The sequence below is a fragment of the Salmo salar genome, chromosome 24 (assembly GCF_965601325.2).
Source record: "Salmo salar chromosome 24, fSalSal1, whole genome shotgun sequence".
Taxonomy (NCBI): domain Eukaryota; kingdom Metazoa; phylum Chordata; class Actinopteri; order Salmoniformes; family Salmonidae; genus Salmo; species Salmo salar.
Window position 1 is genome coordinate 43,396,399 of NC_138314.1, and position 11,281 is coordinate 43,407,679.

Consider the following 11,281-nt stretch of genomic DNA (forward strand, 5'->3'; position numbering starts at 1 on the left):
ATCAAAAGATTGATTCATAAAATTGATTCCAATGTTACTACCAATGTCCCTCAACTACTGTAATGGACTGAGTCCATATTGCCCCACTACCACTAAAATAGTTTAAATGAAATCTAATCTGACCTTATTTACTTAGATTTTAGTGGCACTAATCTTCATCAATCACTTGATATATTTATATTTACCCATTCTTTTTCTTATATTGTTTTGCTTATTAAACCATCTGAACTCTCTCTTCACCTCATGCTTGGGACGGACTTGACCTCGTGCTGTGCTTAGTTTGATTTATCACCCTGGTGAAACCATATTCAATATTTCAAAGCTACAACAGAAACATGTAGGCTTTCAATTACAGCTCATAAAATGTTTAAATCTAATGTGTAGTTATTTATCTACATTATGATCTATTGAAGATGCTGGAGACGTTTTTATTTGTCTCACATTTCAGTTGGCTAAAACGGTCCAGTAGGATTGTTAAGACTTCTTAGGATTCTAACATGACACCAGTACAGTATTTCAATAATATTCTCCACTCATATTGCTGACAGCAAGAAAGCTGCCTTAAACTTTTATATTGCACTGAAGTAAACCACTTAGCTGCTGAGCTGGCTTCAATAAAACTGATATAAAACTTATAGTTACAATAAAGTAACAGATCCCTTTACATTTAAATCAATTTTTTTTAAGAAAGCAACTTTTGAAGGAGCCACATTTTGTTTAACGCATGTAATGTAGCAAGTTATTTTAAGTCAGGCATTTCATTCACAGCCTTCAATGTGTATCAAATATTTTCTGTTTTCTAACCTCAGCATTTAAATATTATTTGTGTCTACTATGGTGCAGTTCAACAGGGTGAAACCTTACAGAACGTTCTTATAGAAATGTTTTATGTAGAACAGATATGACTGTCTGTCAGGTAGAATAGGGAATTGTTTCGGCTCTAGTCAATACATTTCTATCAGCTGTACTCAGAACATTTCACCTCACTGAATACACCCTGTTTTGTTTCCAGCTGCAGTGGCCAGCACATCAGTACAAGAAGCCCCATAGGGGGAGAAGCTGTATGCACTAGTTGAGCAAGTGGCTGAGCTGACCATCTGGAAGAACCCCGTCGAGGTCTTTTCATTTCTTGGACTGTGCTCGTCTTCACTGCAGCCAAGGTTTATTGTTTACTATATCTCCCACCGTTTCCACACAGCCTGTTTCTGGCACTGATATCACTGTTATTAGACAGATGCTATTTACTTGGAGTGTTTGTGGATTAAGAGAACATTCGCACCATGCAGACTAAGAGTTTATGTCATTCAAGTTATTTTAATGTGCAAAGGTCTTACATGACATATGACCAACAACAATTAAGGGGGGACGGGACATCTGTTAACTGACAAATGTCATTAAGCATTAAAACTGTCATTGTAAATATTTGACATATTTTGGCAGGACCTTATGAGGATCAGACAGTAACTCTTAATCCAAAACATTGTAACGGTGCTTTAAACGTCTGTCTGTGCTCGCAAAGTAGTCATCATGTTCATCTGACTTCAAGGAAGATTTGAACCCATTTAACCCCAACATTTCTTCACGTTTTTTCCATCATTGTAAAGCCCTGGTTATGTTAATACATTTTTGAATATTATTACTTATTTCATATGATTAGTAATTCATTTATGTTTGTACCTCATTGTTAGGTCAACGTGAACTGAAGTCTCATTTTAATATGTTGAAAATATTATTTTTGAAATGATGTTTTCAAGAGAAACATTGAACATCTAACAGCCAACTCATAGTGTAAAAACAGGTGAGCTGGTTCTAGTCTTTTTGGCCATTTTCTGGCGTTTTGTGGTGGAAAACTGAGCACTTCGAGCACAACATGTCAACACTTTTACCCATAGATAGATATAGTAGAAATGTATTAATAATTTCTAAACAAATTTAAACTAGCATTTAATTTCCCCTCCCTGTTGCGCACAACAGCTTCCATTCCACCTGTCACAAGGGGATTCATGGCTGATAGAATGAAAACCTCAACTCTGTAATGATCACACCTCTTTATTGACACTTTACTGGCACTTACCAAGTATCATTTTTATTTTATTCAACCTCTTGAGATGAATAGTTTTAATTAATGACCAAGTTAAATACCCCAAATGTACTCTATTTGTTTAACAGCCCTTTTTAATCAACACAGACAGGAGTGTGCCTGAGACACCCCGATGCCTTAGCTGACATAAGGAATTGTAACATGATTCAAGCCATTAAAATGTCACACACAGTAAAAATCTAAATCTGGATTGGAAATGTCACATGCTGTGGCACGGTTCCCCTGAACTGTACATCTATTATGGTGGCCAATGTCAGCAATGTAAGGACCTTATGGTCGACTAATAAGGTCAAAATAATGTGCTGGCCTGTATCGGATCTCTCTGTGGTCCAGAGTATAGGTGATGAGGTCTTCACTTTTCAGCAGCATGCACAGTGAATTCAATGGAGGGGTACATTTAATATTAATCTCATACATTTACGAGGATAAACACTTTGACCAAATGGGGAGATACTGTATTGTGCATTACAGATCTTTGAACAAACATTCTAAAAGGCATAAATGGTAGAGTTACAAGATGTAGTTCCATTTTCTGCCAGAGTTAGCAACAGATCAACAAGCGACAGATCATTTACCAGCCCAATATGGCCATGTTCAGAAACGAGTGTGCCAGAAATACATCCCACTTCCACACAGCATTGCTTTATTGCTTGGTGGCAGATCTGCTGCCACTTGAGACGTGCACCTGAGGACATAGAAGAAACCGACTTATACCTGAAATGGCCATTAAACGGACCATCTTATTGGACAGCTTCATTTCAAGACTTTCAAATATGTCATTTTAAATGTCAAATGTTGAACTTTATACTGAACTGTTATTGACTAAACAGAGTTCTTACAAACTCTCTCTCTCTCTCTGTCTCTCTGTCTCTCTCTCTCTTTCTCAAACAAAGGGTCGTATCAAAAAAGTCAGGTCTTCTTAAATTACACATTATGTCCAATAACGGACAAGCGCCCCGATTGATCATTTTTAGTAATATCTTGACACACTACAAATGTAAACAGCACAGATTGTAGGAAGACAAAGTCAAGGACAAGAAAAGGAAAGTCCATATTGGAGAACATAAATAAAACGGTGAATCCCACACCCTCCCTTCAGCTGCAGCTGTTGGAACAAGTGTCTTGGTGAACAGGGGACGAGCCAAGCCTTTGGAAGAGTCAGGACAAGTTACAGCTGAATCCACTAGATTGCCTGATGCCAAGCCTTTAGAAGAGTCAGGACAAGTTACAGCTGAATCCACTAGATTGCCTGACGCCAGTGATCAATGTTTAAGAGTGAAACACTTCACATCAGTCGTGCAATTTGAAGGCTGATATACAGTGCATTCCGAAAGGATTCAGGCCCCTTGACCTTTTATACATTTTGGTTCATTACAGCCATATTCTAAAATTGATGAAATTGTTGTTTTCCACACATCCATCTACGTACAATACCTCATAATGACAAAGCCAAAAACAGGTTTAAGACATTTTTGCAATTAATTACAAATTTTAAAAACTATATATTACATTTACATAAGTATTCAGAACCTTTACTCAGTACTTTGTTGAAGAACCTTTGGCAGCGATTACAGCCTTGAGTCTTCTTGGGTATGACGCTACAAGCCATGCACACCTGTATTTGGGGAGTTTCTCCCATTCTTCTCTGCAGATTTTCTCAAGCTCTGTCAGGCTAGATGGGGAGCGTTGCTGCACAGCTATTTTCAGGTCTCTTCAGAGATGTTCGATCTGGTTCAAGTCTGAGCTCTGGCACGGCCACTCAAGGACATTGAGACTTGTCCCAAAGCCACTCCTGCGTTGTCTTGAATGTGTGCTTAGGGTCGTTGTCCTGTTGGAATGTGAACATTTGCCACAGTCTGAGGTCCTGTGCACTCTGGAGCAGGTTTTCATCAAAGATCTCTCTCTACTTTGCTCCATTCATCTTTCCCTCGATATTTACTAGTCTCTCAGTCCCTGCCGCTGAAAACATCCCCACAGCATGATGCTGCCACCACCATGCTTCAACGTAGGGATGGTGCCAGGTTTCCTCCAGACATGACCCTTGGCATTCAGGCCAAAGGGTTCAATCTTGGTTTCATCAGACCGGAGAATCTTGTTTCTCATGGTCTGAGAGTCATTTAGGAGCCTTTTGTCAAACTCTAAGCGGGCTGTCATGTGCCTTTTACTGAGGAGTGGCTTCCGTCTGGCCCCTCTACCATAAAGGCCTGATTGATAGAGTGCTGCAGAGAATGTTGTCTTTCTGGAAGGTTCTCCCATCTCCACAGAGGAACTCTGGATCTCTGTCAGAGTGACCATCGGGTTCTTGGTCACCTCCCTGACCAAGCCCTTCTCCCCATATTGCTCAGTTTGGCCGAGCAGCCAGCTCTAGGAAGAGTCTTGGTGGAATGATGGAGGCCACTGCGTTCTTCGGGACCTTCAATGCTGCAGACATGTTTTGGTACCCTTCCCAAGATCTGTGCCTCGACACAATCCTGTCTCGGAGCTCTACAGACAATTCCTTCGCCCTCATGGCCTGGTTTTTGCTCTGAAATGCACTGTCAACTGTGGGACCTTTATATAGACATGTGTGTGCATTTCCAAATCATGTCCAATCAATTGAATTTACCACAGGTGGATTCCAGTCAAGTCGTAGAAACATCTCAAGAATGATCAATGGAAACAGGATGATCTTGAGCTCAATTTTGATGTTTCATAGCAAAGGGTCTGAATACTTATGTAAATAAGGTATTTCTGTTAATTTTTTTATGTATTTTTTTTGCTAAGTTTTCTAAAAACCTTTTTTAGATTTGTCATTATGGGCTATTGTGTGTAGATTGAGGAGGAAAATAATTAATGAAATCCATTTTAGAATAAGGCTGTAAGGTAAGTAAATCTTGAAAATGTCAAGGGGTCTGAGTACCTTCTGAATGTAAATCATGTGGAAAATGGAAAGTGTTTCTGTCTGCCTGTGAATGAGTTGATAGAAGGTTGCCAAGTTTAACTGCTGTTGTGGTAACAGCTTTGACCTCTATGGTTGTTGTTATATCTAGAATGACTGAAGACCTGATGACAGGAGCCTCTCCTTTATAGTCCTGCAATTTATCCCCCGGACAGGGCCATGTGCTGAGGGACTTATGTCCAACTGTCAGAATAACAGTCAACTTTAATATCCCAATCCTCTTCATTATGTTGTATGCAATTTGTTGGATCAGAATCAGGGTGGTGTTCATTAGGCACACTGCATCCAAACACTAGGAGAGCGGTAGTCAACAGACCAGGGATTCAACCAGAAGCCCTTGCTGGTATCTAATCACACCACCTGTTTCATTAAAGGGGAGCGGAACCCAAAAACAAACTTCTCTGGTTGAAAAACGGCCCATCGTGTTCTAGTGGCAAAGTGTAAATAGGAACATTTTGGTCATAAAGTTGGTATCTTCCAATTTGGAGATTTAGGAAACTAGAAAGTCACATTTTTCCTTGGTTTGGTTAGATTTCAAGCCTGCCCACATGGGACTGCTGCTTGGCACATTCTAATCAAGGCTGGCAGTAATAATATCATCTGGAGCACGGCTGCTGAGTGTGCTGCAGTGCACGTTATCCAATCCCTCAGGAGAAACCACCACCAGCCCGCCCATTGATTGACAAGACAGCCGAACTACCATAAGCAGGCAGCGCCTCCGACTTTATACGTTTTTATGCAAAAATCATCTTTTCATTTAACATTTAGCGTCACAATGAAGTGTTTTATCTTTTCAGGACAACCAGGGCTACAAGTAGAACACAAAACTAGTTGACATAAACAGTTGCATTCATGAGTTTCTATATAGAAAAACAGAAGGCCCTCCAAACCAAAACACCTGATCAAAATGAATTTATATGAAGTTCAGAAATGGTTTGCTCATTGAATGAATATCCAACTAGTCAGTGTGATGTTTGTGACAGAAACTATGTGATACAGTATTATAGACACAATGTCCTGGGATTTCCTGTGGTCTTCTGTGTATCACTCCTTCCAATGACTCCGAGAGTCTCAGCTTTTCATAGATAGCTTTTAATAGCCGAAACCATTCAGACTCTACAGATGTTAATCACTGTCACGGATGTCGTTGGTAAAGGAGGACCAAAATGCCGCAGGTATGTGTATGCTCATCTTGACGTTTAATAAATTCAAAATGAACACCAAAAGAACGACCGATCAACAAACAGTCTGGCAAGGCACAAGGCTAAACACAGAACAATCTCCCACAAATGACAAACACACCATAATATATGGGACTCTCAATCAAAGGCAAATAGACAACACCTGCCTTCAACTGAGAGTCCCAACCCCAATTAACCAAACATAGAAACAGACTCACTAGACTAAACATAGAATACATGAATATCAGACAGTGCCCAACAAACCCCGGAATACTTAAATCAAATGCCCCTTCAACAAACACACCACCCTGAACCACATAAAACAAATACCCTCTGCCACGTCCTGACCAAACTACAATAACAATTAAGCCTTATACTGGCCAGGACGTGACAATCACACATCAATGGATGCAGAAGAAATAGACATATCCAATAGAAACCATTAGTCTGGAAGCTCAAACACACCATGCTTAATTAAAGACATGCTCCAGATCTTTGGTGACTACTAAGTCTTTTTTTTCTTTTTTTCAAACATAACGCTTTGACCCCTGACCTCTAACCCCTGATGTGTCAATGTGTCGTTCATTCATGCATAATCTATGAGCAGAATTACTGTCTTATCTTAATTAGCCACGAAAATCCCTAGTTTGAAAGCAACTGTTTTTCTGGAAGTTGTGCTGTGCCATTTCCCCCACATTTTCCCCCACATGGGCCAGCCTCCTAGCAAACTTCAGTTCTAGCCAATGAGCTTCAGCCTCTCACCATTTGAGTGACAGCTAGCAAAGATGCGCACACAGCAGAGCGAGAGACGGAGCATATCTGCACATATGTGGCGTAGTACACAATTTTTGGGGACCACTTTTGAGTGTTACATTCAGAACTACTGGCTAAAAAGTATACAAAAGTAGAGAAGAATGTCTTTAAAAGGGGTTCGATGTCGTAAATCACTGCCATGACTTGGGACTTGTAACGATCTACACTGAGAGTCAGGAAGCAAGTTCAGGGAGTGAATACATTTAATAAAAGAACCAGAACAAGAACCACTAACATGAAACAGAAACAATAAGGCCTGGGGAAGGAACCACAGGAAGTGACATATATAGGGCAGGTAATCAGGGAAGTGATGGAGTCCAGGTGAGTCTGACGACACACAGGTGCGCGTAACGATGGTGACAGGTGTGCGCCATAACGAGCAGCCTGGTGACCTAGACGCGCAGCTCCAGCCGCTGGACGCCGACCAAAATGAAGATCCCCGGGTTCGTCCCCTTTGACGGCGTCCTATGGACGGAGCCGCGCGTCGGGGAGGGGGTACAGTCACGTATACTCCCTCTCCGGCCTCTAGGTCACCAGGCTGCTGATTATCACCTTATTAACACCTGTCACCATCGTCTCGCGCAGCTGCGCCTCATGACACTCACCTGGACTCCATCACCTCCTTGATTATCTTCCCTACATCTGTCACTCCCCTTGGTTCTTTCCTCAGGTGTTATTGACTCTGTTTTCATGTCGTTGCGTTGTTTTGTTTTTCGTGTTCATTGTTAATTGTATTTATTAAGACACTCACTCCCTGAGCTTCCTGACTCTCAGTGTACATTGTTACAGGACTGGTTGGGTTAAAGGGGTAATCTGTGGTTTCTACACTCATTGTTGGACTTATAAATTAATAATATATACAATGCCTTCAGAAAGTATTCACGCCGCTTGTCTTTTTCCACATTTTGTTGTGTTACAGCCTGATTAAAAATGTACTAAATTGAGATTTGTTGTCACTGGCCTACACGCAATACCACAATGTCAAAGTGGAATTATGTTTTTCCACATTTTATAAATTAATCACAAATGAAAAGCTGAAATGTCTTGAATCAATAAGTATTCAACCCCTTTCTCAAGTCTAAATAAGTTCAGGAGTAAAAATGTGCTTAACAAGTCACATAATAAGTTGCATGGACTCACTCTGTGTGTAACAGTGTTTAACATGATTTTAAATGACTAACTCATCTCTGTACCCCACACGTACAATCATCTTTAAGGTCCCTCAGTCGAGCAGTGAATTTCAAACACAGATTAAACCACAAAGACCAGGGATGTTTTACAATGCCTTGCAAAGAAAGGCACCTATTGGGAGATATTGACTATCCCTTTGAGCATGGTGAAGTTATTCATTACACTTTACACCCAGTCACAACAAAGATACAGGCATCCTTCCTAACTCAATTGCTCATGGGGCCAATGGGGCCAATGGTGACTAAAACAAAGTGTTATATTTGAGGCAAATCCAATTCAAGACATTACTGAGTACCACTCTCCATATTTTCAAGTATTGTGGTGGCTGCATCATGTCATGGGTATGCTTGTAATCATTAAGGCCTGGGGAGTTTTTCAGGATAAAAAAGGAACCTCAAAATCCTAAAGGAAAACCTGGTTCAGTCTACTTTCCACCAGACACTCGGTGTATCTTTCAGCAGGACAGTAACCTAAAACACAAGGCCAAATCTACACTGAAGTTGCTTACCAAGAAGACAGTGAATGTTCCTGAGTGGCCGAGTTACAGTTTTTATTTAAATCTGCTTGAAAATCTATCGCAAGACCTAAAAATGATTGTCAAGCAATGATTAACAACCCATTTGACAGAGCTTGAAAATGTTTGAAAAGAATAATGAGCAAATTGAATACAAACATATGGAAACCACTATAGACTCCATTCCATTAATGCCATTCCAGACATTACAATGAGCCTGTCCTCCTATAGCTCCTCCCACCAGCCTTTACTGGTAGACACAGGTATTGTGCTGGAGATAATGAATATGAGGTTGAAACATGGCGAAATTGCCCTTTAAAACAATAAGCATGTGTGCCAATTTTGTTTGAAAATTGGTTAGTGGGTACTGAGGGAACATTTGACTGAGGGAATGTAGGGTTGAGGGAACATAGAGCTGAGGGAACACAGGGCTGAGGGAATATGGAGTTGAGGGAACATAGGGCTGAGGGAACATAGGGCTGAGGGGACATAGGGCTGAGGGGACATAGGGCTGAAAGAACATAGACAATGGGAAGATCTCAATTGCATACTCCTCGCATCCTCTCTCCTCGCCTCCTTCTCAAAACCCATTGGAGGAGAAGGTCAGAGGGGCGGGACCTCTGGATTTCTCATCCAATGTTTTTGAGAAGAAGACGAGGAGAGAGGACACAAGGAGTATGCAATTGAAATCTTCCCATGGTCCCGCCTCAGCTTCTTACCAAAACAAAGGCGAGTAACCATTTTTTGTCCCCCACGGTGAAATTGGGCAGGGGACTGTGGATTGGTCTCCGTTCGTCTGTCTGTTTGTACATTAGTCACACGCGATATCTCAGACAGAACTGGCCCGAAACATGATGAAACTTGGGTGAATGATGCGTCTTGCCATAGAGATCCGTCATTTAAAATGTTTGACTGATTGGCCCATTATTAACTGAAAGTTGTGAGGTGACGCAAGAGGGAAAACTGGGCCTAAATTCTGTGGTGTTTTTTTCTTTGGCAACATGACATGGAGTACATGGAGTGGACTACCTAAAAAGACTGTTTCCCAGGTTAACTGCCTTCCATTTTTGAAGACATTTCTTTTAATTGTTAGAACGGTCACTTGAGTATCTGGTCAATACAATGGAATAACCTGTGGTCACACACGACAATTGGAATTTGATAACTGAAATGTGTTAGTCACACACAATATCTGTTTAGAGTTGATGTTCCTGACAGAACTGTTTGGCTGTCGTTCATTTTCTTGTTTTGTTTAAAGTGTTCTATTAAAATTAAATGACGAGCACTCGCCACGCTGCGCCTTGGTCTACTCCCTATGACGGCCGTTACACTGTGTTAAAAACCATGGAAACTACTGTGATGGAAATGTTTTCTGTGTGTATCAGATCGTGTGTTTTTGCATAATGCTGCTTTTCTAATAACCTGTCTTGGTTGGGTTCATGCCAGTGACTGATTGACTGTACATGGGAGGAATCCACACTATCTCTGATAAGCAATTTGTCAGTACATCCAGAACATTACTCTGGGAACCAAAAGGAGTATCTCAGTTTCAAGGTAAGAAGCCTGGTGTGGTATCAGTCAGTCTCATGCAGGAACCAACCATGCTTATAGGACTTGTTTGTGTAGTAGTATATTTAAACAGCCACAAGCCTGGGACACAGGGGCTAATCGCATTGTGGGCTAGCTGTGCTAGTCGCATTGTGTTCAAACTGTCAAGGAAACCTGGCTAGCTTGATAGCTAGCAGCTAGGCTAGCTGCTTCACCAACCATCAGCTCTTCAGACTTTAAGGGTTTAGCAGTATCCCAGGACAGATAGTAGCGGTCTCAGCAACTGAGAATAACTGCATCACGGGATCCAAATTAAACAGGTAGGTTAGTAAACAATTTTTCAGAAACCGAGCTCTCTCTCATTCCGCGTTCAGCATGCATCGCACTCACGTGCTTCTACATCTGCATTGCTTGATGTTTGAGGTTTTAGGCTGGGTTTCTGTATAGCACTTTGTGACATCGGCTGATGTAAAAAGGGCTTTATAAATACATTTCATTGATTGATTGATTGATGACGTCACTGTGATTACTGCATTGTTGAGTATGTGTTGTGTTGTTGGGTATGTATTACATCAGAGGCCTGATCCTAAAAAGCACACATATCTACTGTGGTGATCCTCTTCCTGTTTCCTATGGATGGTAGAACCATAAATACGTACTGCCAGCCAGCCCAGGAGAAGCCCTTGCTGAATACTGCAGTGATCTCCCGTTTCCTAAAACACTCACACATCTTGGCTATAAATACTGTAGGTTAGACAACCGCCTGTCAGGGGAAACCCTCACTACGTACTGACTCACAGACAGTCAGGGTGGAAAGGTTAATTGTGGTTATTTGGTTTAGGCAATGCTTTAGGCTCCTCCGATTCCCCTCCAGAATCTCGTCAGGCATATCTAATAACCTTTGCAGTGGCAGGCTAAAAATAGCCACTAGCGTTGCGTCAGGTAGACTAGTGGTTAGAGTGTTGGGCCAGTAACCAGAAGGTTGCAGGATCAAA